This window comes from Phaethon aethereus, assembly GCF_964289735.1.
Source record: "Phaethon aethereus genome assembly, chromosome: 3".
Taxonomy (NCBI): Eukaryota; Metazoa; Chordata; class Aves; order Phaethontiformes; family Phaethontidae; genus Phaethon; species Phaethon aethereus.
This window is the reverse complement of record NC_138576.1, coordinates 72,857,800-72,876,239: the sequence shown is the minus strand read 5'-3', so window position 1 is coordinate 72,876,239 and position 18,440 is coordinate 72,857,800.

Below are 18,440 nucleotides of genomic sequence, written 5' to 3'. Positions count from 1 at the left end.
GAAAGAAGTTGTGCTGCCAGACTAGATCTCTCTCTGTGTAAGCTTCATAGTACCATTCTTAAAACAACCTGAAATGCTAGAGCTCTGTGAATAAGAACAAAGGTATTGTTTTGGAAAGGGTGCTATATGCACACATCTGTGAGTGGAGTACATAGTACATGTTTTTTATGTATTTACTGTTTTATTTTTCTCCTGCCTTCATGAACCACACTTGCAAACTGTGAGAATGAAGGTGGCATCTTGTTTCAGAGGAGGGTCTCCCATGGTGATTTCTACCTGGGAGAGGTTCCTTGTCAGGGGCTGGTTAGGCTGGTACACTTCTGCCAATTATCTTTCTCTTAAGAGCCATGGATGGCTACCCTATTTCCCTCTAACCCACAAGGTCGATGTTTCTGCTAACAACCGTTACTACTACGGTGATCCAGTATGTAGAGGTTTATTTCCATTAGAGGCAGTTTCAAAACAGTGTTCACTGGTAAAAAACACTCTTCCAAGTGATATTATACATAATGTTAAATCAACATTGTCATTGGGCAGAAGTACCTGCCAAAACCCGCTGAGAGGGTTGAGTGAGAAAAGAGCATAGGCTTCAGTCCATTTCAGACCAATGGCCATCTAATGCAGAAAACATAAAGCTTTCTGATTTCATTGCATACTCAACAGCTCTGAATCTACAAATTCTTACTCTTCGTTCCTTTTTTAATCTCAGACTCTTGGCACATATCCAAATATGTTGACAGACTACCCTCCTCTATGAAGTCTATGTTTTTATGCTTATTAATATTTGCTTTCTCTTTTGGAAGCACTGGAAAAGGGTACCTCGTATAATGTATTCACTAAGGGTTTTTTTTTTACTTCAGATTTGCTGTTGCTTCAGGCCAATAGTCTTAGAGGTTGAAATTTATTTATTCTATATGTAGGAGGTTCCTTTTACAAACCAGACTTGTGGTTAATAAGTTATTTATCTCCTCCCTGCCCTGTCCAAATGAAAGTTAACATCCATTGTCATTAGAATATACAACGAGAAGAACCATAACAATTAGAGTTTGATAGCTGAGTCCTGAAGTGATTTCTCAAATTTTATAACATTTTCTGTCCTTATATTGATTTTAAAGTACATCTTTACGATATTCAGATTTCCTGCAATACACTGTAATAACAATATCCTAAAACTAAATACTTCAAGACAGCATATCCAGTGCTGAAATCAAAGGTAAGCACAGGTAATTTACATCTACCTATTCCTAATTTGGACAGCTGCCCATTTTCCTATACAAAATAGCTCAGCTTATTGCTTTTTTTAGAATTTATAACCCTACTGCTCCAGGGTATACCACTTTCTGCTTCATTATTTTCCTACAGTGGAACACCCAGAGAACATTCTACTATGTTGTATTTTCTGCAAATTTGTCTAGGAAATCTAACTGAAATAGTTGTTGTCATCTTCGGTCATTTCAGTAAAGCTTTTTAATGCGTGATCTTCCCCACCCTAGTAAATTTACCTTATTCTGATTTGGCTGAAATAACTAGGATTTTATCCTAGAACAACTGTTCCACAGGTATTCTGAGTGGATAATTAAATGTCTGGGGTTTGTGAGGTTTTTTTTTTTGTTAGTTTGTTTTTTGATTTGTGTTCTGTCCCCCCCCCCCCCCATTTGTATTTTAAATAGTAGTGATTATAATGTATTTTCAGTGTGTGTCAGCTTTTATCTCTTGTAATACAAATTCCTCCATTTTGCAGTTTTTCTAGAGAATGTTCTTTTTCTAGTTCCAATGGACTACTTTTATAACCAAGATCTCTAGCTCCAGAGTTGTTTCCTAGTTTTCATTTTTAAGGTCTTAAAAAGTTCCAGTTTAAGTTTGAAGCCAAAATACTACTGTCTTCAAAGGGATCATAATGAATCAGCCTAAAGCAATGTGCTGTTTCACATATGCTTTCCGTCGTCAACATTGGCTTTCACCGCTAGTCATAATGCTGTCATAAATGCTGATTGCAGGGGCATTGTAGCAGTGATACACTACTTTGTCCACTGAAAGCATTAATTATGGGCAAATTTTTGCATGTTTCAATTAATTCTTTTATAGTCATTGAGGTATCATTGTGACAATAATACTTTAGTATTGTTTCAAAGTAAAAAATCTGTAGACCCTTCAGAGATTTAGTGAGTTAAGTCAGGAAAGGAGTATGATAATCAATTTGGTTATGTATAGTGACTCATAATCAAGTAGAGGCAAACATATTTGTATAGACATTTGTTCAACCTGATTGCAAATGCCGTTGTTATCCCTTTTTCAGTAGGCTTTAATTAGCGTGCAATAAACTTTTCATTCATCTCGGTGTTTTGGAGTGGTAGCAGTATTCCTCCGTGTAAATTTGTTTATTTGTACTGGACTGTACAATGATCATCTGCTCCGAAGTAAATGAGCCTTTAGGTTGTTCTCATATTGTCTTTGAGGACCACACCAATGAACTAACTCAAAGTTGGCCCTCTCTGGAGTGGCTGATTGCATCCGTTCCACATATGGTTCTGGAAGGAGTATTGAGGGAACCAAGCAACTATGATCTGCCTGTGCAATACTGTGACAAAAAAAGCTAATGTAATCCTTGGATGTTGAAACAGGAAAACAACATAAAGAATTGAGAAGAGTGTTTGAAGTATACCAGACAGAAAATACTGTTTAATTTGTCTATAATTTTAGAAGAATGTTGAAAAGTTGAAAAACAGTAACGAAAATTACTTGAAATCTGGAAACTCTGAGAGTACAGAATCTCTATTTTAGCAAAGTTTCAAACTTTGATAATGGCTTTAAAGAATTTTCACAGAACCTTATGCACATGCTTAAAGATTTTGCTGAACTGTGTTCATAGTCATTACACAGTAGCAATATATCTGTCTTTTTTTCTGCACCTGTTCTTGTATTAATCAGATACCCATCTTTATAGAACACGATTTACTCTTGAGGATACAGATATTCCAACCAAACTCCCAAGAGCGTAAGAAAGGAAAAGAGAACAGATGTAGCTTAAACAGTAGAGCCAGATTTTAATTAGCACCTTTGAGTAACCAAAATGCTACTAAACTTTAATCAGCTAGAAATGGATTTGATCTTTCAGTAGGTTGACTTTGATGATGACGTGGTATGGTTCTGTCTGCGTTAAGTTTTCTAAACATTTAATTTTTGTTCCCAAAGTACTATTGCTGCTGGTGTCCTTAGACACACTAGGGAAGGTAAGTGTCCAACATTTTTATGTTGAATCACTTATTCCAACTAGGATTGTAAAAAATGTTATCTGAAATGGTTACAGAGCTATTGAACTGCACGGTGGCTCCCAATGTGACTGAACACTGTGGCAACGGACTGTTGTCAGTGATTTGCAGATTTTTAGAATTTCTTATATTGAGGAAAGCCAATTATGATTAATAATTTAAAATTGTGTCTGGAATATACGCAAAAGATATTTTGTAACAATTCCCAAACAATGAAGTGTTATTTTGAACTCAATTTTTTTTTTTCTTTTCCACTTGTGCATTCAGAATAATGAATATTGTATATGGTAGTTTGCCTGGGGCTCTTTTAATGTAGCAGGAGCATTTCTGTGTGGAAAATGACTGCTGTTGCAAAGTAGCCACAAGAAGAAAATTGCACAATTGGAAAATATGCTGTAGGGGAAAATATTTTTTATTTATTTATTAAACCACTTAGAGTGGCACTTAGAATATTTTGATTAATCCTACCACTTCTCAATGCAGTTTCATATGGTTCAGCTGCAGATTCCCCTCTGAAATGCAGAGACAGATGACCAGATTATAGTACAGTGGTACCTTCTCCTATGCTTTCATCTGTGTTTAACAGGAAGCTTTTCCATTGATATTTACCACCTTTGAGCAGCAAAGATAAGATGCACAGCTGTCTGGCAGGAATATCAGTTGAATACTTTTTGGTTTTCAAAAGTTGTCTTACTTCAGCTCCAATTTCTTAGTTTTATTAGAAGTCTGCATCCTGCAAAATTACATTGTATGTAGTAGTGGACTTTGAGTCATACTTGATATTCAATAAGGAAACACGTAAATCAAGAAACTGGAAACCATTATCTCTTTTCTAGGTTTCAGCCTGCTCTATTACTAAATTGATATGTGTTGGACAAACCCTACAACTTCCCTGTGTTGTATAAGGAAAAATATTCCTAACACTTAATGTTTATAAACAGTTCTGAGAACACTGTTTAGTGCTAGTGTATAATCTGTACTGTGAGATTGGGTGGGGTATTATGCACGTACAGGTTGTATATGAGATTGGGACATAGAAAAATGAAAAATTTTGGATGTGTCAGGCACAAAAGCGTCAGGGATGAATGTTTTTTATGGATTACTACAGCCGCCTTTAGTCAGGATAAGTAGACAAACTAGCAGCAAGATGGCCATTGTTTTTCATGGTATTACAGTGCTGGAGTACTGCTTTTATGGTGTATCAACCAAGGTCTGCAGTTACATGTACAAATATAAAACTAAGCTAAGCTCTGAGTGATGTGGCAGATTCACTTGAGAATTCCTTTGTTTTCATCATCACTCATCAAAATATTAAAGTTATCCTGGTAGTTTAGGCATAAAAATAACCATTAGTTGAAAATTTGGCAGGAAGCTAGTCATTAGTAAGAATAAATATTCTGGTGGAAAAATAGTTTCAGTTTTTCTGTTGAAACACTGTAATACATCTAAATGTAATACCTTAACCCCTCTGCCCAGAAAATACGAGAACATGTCGTAATTGCCTGCTTATGTTTTGAATGGAAGAGTTGCATGTGTTAGTATCATTGTCATCTAGGACCATAATAAGAATGTGGAAACTCTTTGTTTCTTTGACCTTACACTTAGATACGTGTTCAAGGGAGGATGGGTCCAGAGAGGGTTATCAGAATATAAATCTTGTTTTGTATGTAATGATTTTGATCTATTGATCTAATGAGCATTTTTCCATTTTCTGTCTCACAGGCAGAAGCTTTGTCTTAATGCTGGCAAGGGATGGCTGTGTACTCTGTCCAAGCAGGTTTCTGAACCTGCTTTTCTCTCTTGGTTCTATGGACTCTCCATAGCATGTATACATTTCATGAAGCTGTTTGAGCTTGTATAGACCCTAAGAGAAACTGTTAGTCTTCCTGTATTTTTGAGGTTGCACATTACCGTGTTCAGCTGCAACTTATTTTGTGAGTTTTATATGAAAGCAGACTTTGAATAGAGCACTAATAGTTCTGGGAGCAGGACCAAAATGCAATTTTCATTTTCCCCAGTGAAATTTCTAACCACCAGGCTACAGTCTTGCTTCTACTCATACTTTCATCACTTAAAAATAAAATAAAATCAAATCAGTAGCTAACTTTTGTTAAGTTTTCTTTTAGCATATTGCTGTAAGTGTTAGACATGCCCAGAGTGCTCCTTCCAAATTGTCTGTAGAGAATTTAATGCTGTTCTGCCTCTTTTTCACATCCCAACCTGCCTTAGTCATGAAACTGGGCACCCAGCTTCTAAGGGAGGACAGCCTTTCTCAGAGGAGAAAAGCAATTATATCAAGGACTTTCAGATCAAGCAGGGAGATGTTTAATGATTTTAGGTTCCTCCAGGGGTCTTCAGAGTTGGTTTGATGGGTCTTTTGGGATTTATTGAAGAGAATGAATAAGGACTGAGTTTTAAGTAGATTTTCTGAAAAGAGAATGACCCCTAGACCTTGCAGTGAAGCTTCAATAAACCAGGTTCAGAACAAGCAAAAGGATGTAATTTCCCATGCAGTAGAGGTTTGTGAGATTTCCTGACAAAGGTTTTTATGGATGCAAAGAGTTTGTACAGGGAGAGTGAAAACAACTTGGAAGATAGTTCTATTGAGGATTGTTAAATAGATAACTGGATTAGGCTCAGCAAATCCTGTGAGCAGGAAATAGAAGCTAGGAGAATATATATGAGAGATATTACATATAGTTGTCCTGTTCTTTCTCTTCACTTCAGCCACTGCTGCTGAAGACAAGACTACAGGGCTATAGGGATCTTGGGTCTGAACCAATGTGGCTATGAGATGTTTCACATCTTCTGCTGTCCACTTCCAGTCACCTCAGTCTGTTCTGTTTCTAGCCAGTTGTGCTGTTGTAGTTAGTCTGCAGACTCCTTATGAGGAGCGGCTGCGGGAACTGGGGTTGTTCAGTCTGGAGAAGAGGAGGCTGAGGGGAGACCTTATCGCTCTCTACAACTACCTGAGAAGGGGGTTGTGGCGACGTGGGTGTTGGTCTCTTCTCCCAAGTAACTAGCGATAGGACAAGAGGAAATGGCCTCAAGTAGCACCAGGGGAGGTTTAGATTAGATATTAGGAAAACTTTCTTCACCAAAAGGCTTGTCAAATGTTGGAACAGGCTGTCCAGGGAGGTGGTGGAGTCACCATCACTGGAAGTGTTCAAAAAACGTGTGGACGTGGCACTTCAGGACATGATTTAGCGGGCTTGGTGGTGTTGGGTTGATGGTTGGACTTGATGATGTTAAAGGTCTTTCCCAACCTTAATGATTCTGTGATTTAGAAAACATTATTGAGTAAAGGTTTCAAATTTAAGTATCAGTTTTCAACAAATCAGTGTTTTACTTTTCCAGAAAGTGGTACCTTTGCATATCAGATGTTCACATGCCTTCATATACTGAATTTGAATCATGTAAAGTTAGGAGATCTGAGCCTCCTTGGTGTCTCCAACACCATGCTTGTACCCATTTTGGAGAACAGTGATTAAATTTTCTTGTAGTTTGGTTTGAATATCATATCTTCCAGACAGTTGTAGATGATCTTAAGTAAGTCTCCAAAGGAAATATGAATCAATGTGAATTATTCAATGCAAAACATTGACAGTAGCCTGGAAAAGGAAAATTAATGCTTTTATTCTGCCTTTGATTCATGAAATGATGACCTCAGAACTCTATGCCAAATTTCAATTTGAACATTATCAAAATTTGCTGTTTTTTGAAGTAAAATGTACTGATAATACAAGAAGAAAACAATTCTGTTTGGAAAGCTAATAATGGATATATCTATTTCAGAAACCAAAACATTTTTGAAAATACTTAAAAGTTACTTTTTTTTTTGAGGTGGATAGGTACTGTGATCAATTCATGTTTATAAAAGCTGTCTTTAATTTATGTGGGGTAGAAATTAAATACAAATACTGTATTTGAAATTTATTTGGAGTTCCATATAGGAAGTGGTAATAAATCATATAGTAGAAGAAAGACCTTAATGCCAAATGAAAGTATAATCTATATTGCCCATGTCAATTTCTGAAGTGGTGACACTTCACCTGAAAGAACAAACATGAAAGATAATGAAAGATATACATAATAAAAGATAAAGGAAAACCTTTTATCATGCTGGTAGAGAGATTATTAAGGTAAGTGAATTTCTATAATAAATAACATTTTTGCCTCTGTTTATGAGTAAGCTACAGTGGCAAATTATTCTGAGTCATCCTTTGCTGTTTGTTTTATAAGTATAAAATAGGCATGAGTAGAGAATTTATACTTTTTGTCCCCCAAAACAGACCTCTCGGAGATATACACACATATGTATGTATAGATATGGGCCATTGTGCTACTTCTGGTACATGCATATATACACATACATACACTATATATGTACATGCATAAATACGCACACATACTCTACATATATGTGTGTGTATATACATATATCTCAATAGAAGCACAATGGCCCATGAGGTGTAACTGCCAGTTGCCCACACATAGCTGCTCCAGAGATCGTGGGTCTCCTCTGACTACTTGGTTATACACGCCAGCCTCATGTAGTGTCTTGGATACCCTGGGATGACCCAAATGACCTGGAATGGCTATATTCAGGCTGCTGAACTGCACTCAAAAGACTGTTAGTGTTAAGTATACCAGATTGTTAACTATACGGATTGTACGGTATTTTTTCGTGGGTCTGAAGGAACTTCGGTAGTCCTAAAACCAAGGACTACTAACTTGGCCTTGTATTACACCCAGGGAAGGATACAATTTTCAAGTTTTTGCAAGGATATTTAGAAGTCAGAAAAAACAAAGGTATTACAGATTGGCTTACCTACTAATCTAAGCAACATTGATGAAGCCACCCATGCAGGCTGGCTCTCCTCATTAATTTCTTCAGACTTCTCATCAGTACAAGACACTGATATAACAAAGCCAAAAAAATTGTAGATTCAGAAGTTTATCTTTGGTGTTATAAGCTGATTTTTGAAGAAAATAAAAATTTTGTTTGTAAACACTTAGATATAGAAATTTAAGACTATTGAACATTTTAATGTGTTCAAAGTACTCTAGATGTGTTACTCGTACAAAAGTTTTGTGGTGTTTTGTGACTGTTCACATCTAAAAATCCGAACTTCTGGTTTCCCTTAAAATGTGGGTTATTAAATTGATTACTTTCTTCTGTTAGCATACTATGTAGTTACCTAGTGACAGGCTGAAAATGGAGCAAGATCTGAGTGTGTAGCTAGAATTAAAAAAAGAATTCATGTGGAATTCAAGGGTTCCACATTGAATTCAAAGACGATGTAAAAAAAAAAAGTAAATGAGATGATGCAGTGACAGGCATTACTAGCCACTTAGCTGCAGATATGCATCTTTCTGTCAATTTGAAGAGATGATAACTTTGGTAGTGTTTTCAAGCCTTCAGCTTCTGGGAGTTGATTAGGCCTCAATTTTGATCAAAATTAATGTTCCTTCCATTTCTGTCTTGAAGGCAGTAACCTCTTCTTCTGGAGGCTGGTTTCTGTGATGCTAGATGTGCTTCCATCTCTAAAATGAGATTATAGAATTATAGAACAGTTTGGCTTGGCAAGGACCTTTCAAAGTCATCTAGTCCACCCTCCCTGCAGTGAGCAGGGGGCAGCTTCAACTAGACCAGGTTGCTCAGAGCCCCGTCCAACCTGACCTGGAATGTTTCCAGGGATGGGGCACCTACCACCTCTCTGGGCAACCCGAGGGCAAATTATAGCATCTAAAGTTTCACACTGGGATTGTTCACACTGCTCTCTTCTGATTGCTTCTTTCTGAGTTATGTTTTAAGCAACATGAGCCTATGAAACTTTTCTTGACAAAATATTTCACACTTCAGTTGGTTGTGCTGTAGTTTCAATCAGGAAGGATGTGTTAATGAAGCTGCTTTGACTTAGGAGAGAGGAAGCTGGTGACATGAAGGAGTAAGTTAGTTATCTGAAATATGAAGTAAATGGCTCGACTGCTTGGATCTCATGCCCTCATATCTGTGCTGTGTAGGCCAGAGGTATTGTAACACTAACGTATATGTAACGCTATTGCAAGATCAGCACATTTGAGGGTTTTTAGAAAGCCTGATAAAAACGGTCTGTTAGAAGGCTTTGGCTATTTTCAGACTTTTTTGTAGAGTGCCAACTGAACTTCAGGCCTTGTTTTATTTATTACAATGTTTGTAGCTATAAATATTTTAAACACTCAACGCCATGTTGATGTTTTGTAACACATATAGGCAGAAATAAATAAAATACTATAGGATCAGGTAGTTCTTGCTTCTAAATCTTGACATATGATGGCTTTGGATAGAAACCCTGTTTTATTTTTGCCAAATATGATTTTAAAGTTGCTGTATCTATTAAGGGAAGAGAGCATGAAGTGCAAATGGATACATGTTGTCACTGCTCTGTAAAACGAACAAGGTTATCTAGAATGTGTTTAAAATGGTAAGGTTATTCTGTTTTCCTTCATGGATTTCCATCCACGAGAAGCAAAAGAAGTCAGAAGTTCTTGGATAGAGGTACTATAGCATATCCCTAGCCATTACTGACAACGTATGGGAGTTTGAAATAAATGGCAGTTTATTCCTTCAAAGCATAAAAACCGAGCACTCGAAAAAATAAAAATCATTCAATTTTGCTGGAGTTCAGACAATTGCTCCTACAGTATCTTTTATGGTGTTTTTTTGCTTAGTGGATAATATTATTCATTTTACAGGGATTATTTATTCATTGATTTAAGTGAGGACACAGTCACGTTCATCACGCAAATTTGTCAGTTACTTCTTAAGTTTAGATAAAGTCCATTCAGTTTTATCAAGGGCAGTTTTATGTGGTTTGGATACCTCAGATAAAATAAGTAGCCATCTGCATTCAGCATACATTTCTGCTTTGTCACAGAGCAGATGTAGATTTTTTAATAGTGCTTTTTTTAATATAAAAATATGTTTTATGCTATTTGACCATGAACAATGAACAGCAAGTTAAAAATACTACATGGGGAAGAGTTAGTTGAACTGCCTGGGAAAATAAGCTGTCTCTGAAGTCATGAAACAAGAATTTCCACTGGTAAAAATATATGCTGGAAATTTTTGGAGCATGGATCCCACACAGTGAAGTTAGAGATATCTTCACAAGTCATCAGTGTTCAACATATATTGTGGGCTGATAAGCAAACATTTTTGTATATCTCCCAAAATACAACCTGACGACCGTTGCAGTCTCTGAGCACACAGAGCATCTACGCTTGACTTGAAACTGCTGTAATATTGTTAAGCATAGTCAAATTACGTAGTATGAATGGAGTTAACTCATGTCTCATTTCTAAAAGTGATAAAACTGATTTAAGGTATAAGCTCAAGAAAGACACCTGTTCAAGTAAATTTCAGGTACTTGCCCTAAAATCCTTATCTTGGTAAATATATTTCAGATTCATACACAGACATTCCGTGGATCTGTCTCTCAAAAATAGTTCACTGAAGCACTTGTAAGAGAATACAAACTAATTTTCATCCAAACTAGAACTGTGAATATTGGAGCATAAAATTCTGCATGGAAAGAGTAACTTCTACATCTGCTTCCAAATGATTTATTGATGTATACTATGTGTCAGGACACAGACTACATAACAAAAGACTTTCTAGCAGTTTTTAATATCTGAAAGACTGAAATGTGGGGATTTTTGTTTGGATACATTTTAGTGCACAAGCTGTTATTTAGGTAGAATGTTATGTAATCCTCATTCTGTTCTTGGAATACTAAAATATATAAAACAAATACTAAGTATAAAATACTGATATATATTGCAATTTATAAAATATATAAATTAATATTAAAATGTTCCAGCAGGGATTGCTGGTAAAAGTATAGAAGTGGTCCTCAGTGAGCAGTGAGTCCTCAGTCTGGGTGGTGCAGATTTTGCAGACTGCAGTTCATAGCACAGTTTTGGAGATCTTTTGGTTAACGAGCAGTGACCATATGATATTGGAAAGCAGCGATAAGTATTTTTCTCCTTCAGTAGCAGACGCAGGTTTTCAATGATATCATAATGAATATTCTTGTAATTTGATTTACTCATATTCAGTCTTTCTCTGAAAAACAGAAACATAAGCATAGAGGAATTGCCACTGTATTAGAGCAAAGTGTTGATCTGTCAGCCGTAGTATTTTGCCTCCAACAGCCTTTTAAATCCTACATGAAACTACCTTTAACTCGGGGGGGGGGGAATCTTAATATTCTTAATATTATGGATGAACAATTTTTGACCTTTTTATCACTCAGCCTGTACTTTTTAGTTATTGAAATTAACAATATATTTATTTCACTTCTGTCACTCAACCTGTAAGTTTTAGTTATTGAAATTAACAGTATATTTTATTTCACTTTTTAAAATTCAATAATATATATTTTAGACAAATATTTCTCTTCTAGTAAAAAAAATTCAGGACTCGGTGTCACTGTGGAATTGAGGTAAATAATTTTAATAGTCATGTATATTATTTTTTGTCAATGTTGGCTAACTACAAATATTTAGAAGTTCCTCTTAGAAGTGGCTTATCTTGCTGCTCTTTTTTTGCATAGAAATGTGAACAAAAAAAATGAACTGAAAAATCCTCATAAAAACTTGTGAAAAGAAAAATACCTCCTGAACGCTTTTTCTTTTGCAAACATTGAATATTTAGATAAAACAAAGTTATTTGTCAAGGACAACATAGTATAATACAGATAGTAGAAAATAAATAAGCCATGTAATAGGGATCTGTAATCCGTTGTGTATTTGATTCAGTTTCCTCGTGACCAGTGTGAACACGTGATGTCCCTTTGGCAGTTTGCACCCTTTCTGCTTTGGCTTGTTCTCTTCGAGTGCACTTTTAAATTAATCTAAGGGAAGGCTAGCTGCTGCTGAGCAAGGTGGTCTGCCTCGTCACGCTGGCCACGTGCTGCTGCAGCTTCTCCTGAGCTGGCTGAAGAGCTGCACCAGCGTGACACCTCCCTTTCAGAAACCAACCAAAGCTTTTTGCTAATGTCAGTCTCCAGACTGGAAGCATGGAAAGAAGCGGGAATGCAAAGGCAGGAGGAGGGACACCACGACTTTTGTCAACAGTTCGCTGCTAAATCACTTGGGCTGTATTGCAAAACTATGCTTTTGAAAACCCTGGCAAGCACGACAGATTGACTTTCCAGGCTGGTTTCAGGAAGTTGAAGCCCCTGAACACTGAAACAGTGATGTGTTTCCTCTGTGCCTTGCAAGTGCTCCCTTGACCATTTCAGGCCAGAAGTGTCCAGCAACTCAAGCCGTGCTGAAGCTTCTGGGGGTGAGGCATGCCCAGACTTTAGCAATCTGCATGGCTCTTGAGCTTTGGCACCTGACAAGCAGGTTACAAACAATCTTTTGGATCAATCTTAAAATCCAGTGGCTTTAGCTATAAAAATAGATCAAATACACCCAAGATTATTCCCAGGAAGCTGGAATAGCTTGTATTTGTGTTAATAGTTTCCATCAAGTGGTGGATGGATGCAAGCTAAATAATAATGATCCTGTAATTTTTTAATGCCTCAAACAAGCTCAGGAATAGTTTTGGGTAGTGCTCTTTGGCACATGCCAAATTTATCCCAGGGAATATTGCAACAGGTAACAGTACAATCACAGAGGGTCTGCTGGTATATCATATTTTCACTCAGATAGAAGCAGCCTGGAGTTTCATCTACCTATAGCTTACTAAAGCCAGTGCTTCCCTGAGGAAGACGCTGAAAGCATCTTCATTGTCACCTCTTCATTGCTCAGCCACCTCTGGTGAGGGTGGCCTACACTGGCCTCTGCACGCTAACCTCCTTGAAGGGAGATGCCACCTTCCTGGTGCCATTCGCAATGTTACCGCAGTGGTTGTAACGTGTCACTAGTCCATGTAGCTCTAACGACGCCGGGACTATTTGTACTCAGGGGAAGAGAGTCAATACAATGGAGAGTCTACACCACCGAGCATTTTTATTTCCTGTCAAGAGGTCTGTCTATGTATACTTATCCTATTTGAAGAAGTGTGGTAGAAAGAATTGTGCAATATTACTGACTGAATTAGCTCATATGTTATAGAGTACTGAGATAGTAACTTGGCATACAAAGCAATATAACTGTATTAGTGTTACACCATCTGTAAGACAGGGATTAATCATTCAGAGCACGGCACCGTGCTAGCAGCAGTCTTTCTTCACTTCCAGTGCCGAGACACGTAAAGATGGCTTGGGAGTCTATGTATTCGTTGTCTTTGCATAGTACAGATCTGCCCTTTCTCTATGTTACGTTGCACATTGATTCACGTGATTCATTGCTGCAGGTTTTGATTATGGCAAGATCTCATTTAGGAATTATTAGGAATAACCCTATCCCTTAGTTACTTGCTTAAGTTTAAGAACTTAAATTTCTTGATATTCTTCCAGGCAAAAAAATTACTTAAATTAATTCACCACAGGTGTAAGAAGTCTGTGATAGCAGTGTTTGCAGCTTTTAAAGGTTTTGCAACTGTAACTTCACTTCCTTGGAAAACTGGCAACTAGTTAATTTTAACTCTGTTTTTTCTACAGTTTCAAATCAGATCAAATGTCACTATTCTTATGTTAGACATCTCTAATGCCAATGATTGTAGTTAATTCTTTCTGTTTTTCTAATTCATTACTAATAGCTAATAACTTCTTCTGGTGGCTTGTAGGCCATTATGCTAAATAAGTGTGTGGAACTGTGTATTTCACACACAATTAGGAATAGGAAACCTATTGCTCTGATGGGTTTTTGAACTTACAGGAGAGCCTGTGTTGCAAAAGAACAATTGCATTAAATTATTGACTGCTCTGTTTCAGGAAGACCTCCATCTTGTTGCACAAAACAATGAAAGTGGTGGAAGAACAAATAAAGATAGGGGAATGCTGAAATAATAAATAACTTTGACCTTTTTTCTTTTTTTTTTCCATTGGCATCCAGTTACTTCCTTTGATCTTTCCTGCCTTAAACAAGGTAATATCTGCCAAAGAGAGAGCAACTGTTACTGAATCGCTAAGGTCCTATTTGTTCCGCTTGACAGATGACAATGCATTTTTGTCTTTCTACAGAAGCATAGAAGTGACTTTGAAAGCTTTCACCAACCAGAAGCCTAGTTTTTTTCCTACCCTGCTTTTCCTCTTTTTCGTGTGGGTTTTGTTTCTCATCTCCTTGAGACAGAGTGTACTGCAGATGATTGTGACACCATTTATTGTTCGATGTTGGTTAGACAACGCTGAAGTTGTATGATTTTGTTGTTGCTCATGATTGGTCTGGCAAGAACTGAAGTCTTCAGCTGCTGTAACATATATTGATGCTTCAGTTACGTTATGCCTAGTTTGTGAGTGTCTTTTGCAATTGCCTGCATTGTAACTCCCTGATTTTTTCAACAATTGCTGTTAGTGCCAGTTCTTTAGTTCTGTACAGGTATTCTGTATTTGCAGTTGGTGAATTGTTTGATGGCTTGATCAAAAGTTTTTATATTTAGAGTTTAGAAAACATACTTCAGTTTTATTAAACAATGCAACCTCATAATGGAATCAGGAGATACATTGTCAGGTTTATTTGAAGAAATGGAAAAACTCTTTCTTTAAGAGTCCTATTTTCAGTTAGTAGTATAAGCTGGATATTTAAATCTGGGCTATTAAGTAAGCAGTCTTTGTTCTAAGTATACATTGTACTTAACACAACAAGAATCTAATTTCTGATGGTGATCTTAGGTGCTCTTAAGTACAAATAACATTCACTATAGAACTGAGTGTTTCACATTGCTTTTTCGTTCAGATTCCATTGGCCATGCTTGTAGGCTTGTTAAGTCAGTTTTAAAATTGGACTTCTTCTCTGGAGTAAGGAGTATATATTATATCACAGAAACAGAATTTTGGAAAGCTTTCAAGTTATTCCCAAAGAATGAGATATAACCTCTGTGGCCGTTAATTTTGTACTTCTCTGATGGTTGGAGATGATCTGTGTGTGAGGATCAGACTTAGGCCCTGATCCAGCAAAGCACTTAAACTCATTTTTAACTTAGCTCATCATGATCAGTTCCACTGAAGACAGTGACTGATTCGTATTATCACAGAAGATATAGCACAACCATATTTAGGACTATATGTTTAATATAATCCCTACCCCTTTTTCAAATAAAAAATGTAAAAGTATCAGAAAATGTCTTATAAGGATTAATTTCAAGATCTTCCTGGTCCTGCATGTCTTCGCTAGAACTGTTATGGAAGAAGCTGCTAATTAGTTCCAAATTGCATCTTTTAATATGGATGGTACATTTCTGCTACTTAAATGGAATCATATTTTCTGAGGGATCCTCTTACTGAGACTTCTCTTCTAGAAGGTGTGAATTTTTGTTAGAATTAAGAAATATTTTGTTAACTGGTGATTGAGAATTTTAAAAAGTATACCAGAGCAGAAGACACAGCTCCCAGTTACAACAGCCTGATGAATTATTAAGTCATGACATCTTTCCCTACAACATCTACCACACTTTTTCTATATAGAATATTGAATTTGTGGTTTCACTTGAGGTCTGCACAAGATGACTGCAGCCAGTACCTTCCCTGCTGGACATGATAATTTTAAATGAACATTTACTATCTGACCGTGCTTTTCTAGAGTATGTGTCAGATAAATGACTTGTGGCAGCAATGAGCTACTCGGATGTGGCTGTAATTCTTCCTGGGCCGGTGGTGCAATAACAAGCCAGTTCTTGACACCAAGAAGAGAATACAGAAAAATGTATAGCAACAGTGATTAGTTCAACAACTGGTACACCTTGTAGACTTTTCCTTTTGGACTTGAGTAGGCCTAGAGGTAAATTGACACATCTAATTGGATAGAAAGAAGCTAAGGTAGACAAGAGGACTTGATGTGCTCGTTGTTGCAGATTTTTCACAGGTACATGCTTCTCTGGAATAGCAGAGAAGATTGATTGACAATGATTAGTGCAATAACTAAAGCAAATCCAGTTCTCTGAAGATGCCCAGGAAATGAGGGACTTCTGCTACCAGTAGTTGGCAGACAAGAATGGGATGCTGAAACACCAAGACTTTTCCAAGCCATTCGGGTGAAGAGTTATCTTGGCCTCATGGTCACAATAACTTCTTGAGGTGATAGGGTTGGCCTTACCACAGAGACCTTTCAATTAGAAGATCAGCTTCTAGGAAGGAAATGTGAATGTGTGAGATGTTAAAACAAAACATATTATATTTGAATACCATTACTGGAGCGGAATAGAGTGAAGAAATTAAGTCATGCCGTAAGATTGACTCTATACTGTCTTCTGGTTTGGGGTTAGGCTGTACCTTCTGAACACTTGGACACTGGTCGTGTTACTGTACATGTCCCTGCATCATATGTATGTATGGAAAAACATTGACAGAGGGAACTAGACCCATGGAATGACACTTCAGTATGAGTCTTTTGAAGAAAACAGTCATTTCCATCAAGAGAGGCAGCTGGTTTTGTTTTGTGGAAGCCACAAGAGATGTCTGACGACTTACCGCCTCAGTGTAAGGTGAGTGTTCAAACATATGTGTGCCGTTGACTACTGAGAACAAGTAGGTCTGTTACTGGGGCAATGGGTAGCAAAGGTATTTTGGATAAGGATTGGAGCAGTTTGCAGAAATACTGAGAAGGTACAGTGAGGCCAATAGATATTTTTTTCCCTTCCTAACTCAGATTATGATAGGGAACTGGGACTCTAATATATTTGTCGGGCCAGTGAGTAGATGAATTGAGGGTAAGGGTGAATTTGCCCATGGAGCTTCCTTAATTCCTAATTCAGGGAAAAAAACAGACCAATTAAAAAAGGCAGATGTCTTGATGAAAGAGCAACAGAAGAGTTGAAACCATGTAATGGGATCTTGAAATCAGGTATCTGTGGAAAATGGGGAAGTAGACCATCATCAAAGTAATTAATATCTTCTGAGTATTTTGTTGCAGATCTGTGTATTAGATGCATAGACTCATGGAATCATGGAATAAATTGGAAGGGATGTCAAGATGTCATCTAGTCCTAGCTCCTGCTCAAAGAAGGTAATTTTGGATCAGGTTGCTCAGGGACGTGTCTTATTGAGTCTTGAACTCAAAGCTGAGTCTCATCCTCAAAGGACAAGGAGTTCCCAGCATCTCTGGACAGCTTGTTCCAGTATTTGACCACTCTCATCGTAAAAATTTATACTTAATATCTAATTGGAATTTCCCATAGTCCGACTTGTGTCCTGTTGCTTCTTGGACTGTCACTGTGCACCTCCAAGAAGAGTCTGGGTCTGTATTTTCTGTATTCTCTGATCAGATAGTTGTAGAGAGCAATAAAGTCTCACCGAGCCTTTTTTCCTACAATTTGAGCAGGCCCTGCTACCCGTGGCTGTCCTTATATATCCTGACCAGCTTGGGGCCTCTGGACATGCTTCTTGTACTGAGAGACCCAAACGGGAGTAAGGGTAACAGGAAGTCTCACATTGATAGGCCTAGTTTGAGGCCTCTTCTTTAAGTGTGGAGACTGTAAAATGGCCAAGCACTTGTACTTCTCTTTAGTTCTTCAGCTGTTAACAAATGTGTATTTGAAAAACTAGAACTGGACCTCTTCAACGTATCAGTTGCAGTGTGACTTGAAATTACAGGAAGAGATATGAAAAAAGTAGTCTTACAGTGCAGTATTTGAGAGGAGAGGGTTTACCCGAGGAGGACGTCATCATGCATATTTTGCGTGCCCAGGGGTGCACTCACTTACACAAGAGAACTTGCATGCACGTGTTTAAACCTGAAGTCTGAGAGACTGTTGCTGCTCTGTACACAGTCAAGCTTTTGGCAGAAAAAGTGAGTCTTGAGAAATAATACTGTGAGTGAGGCCAATTAATTATGGAATATGACTGATTAACAAATGGAGCTGACATCCACTAAGCAAACCTACTGAAACAATAGAAGACCCTGGGGGAAGGGGTGGGGGCAAAGTCAGAGGGAAGAAAAATGTTTGTGTGTGTTCTACATGCTCTGTCATTCTTCTATGTCAAAAATACGATTTTTTGGATTAATCCTGATATCTGGAAGATGTTTTTTCTGCATAAATTCCTGTATTGCTAACGTTCAAATTAGTCTGTGTAGTTCAAC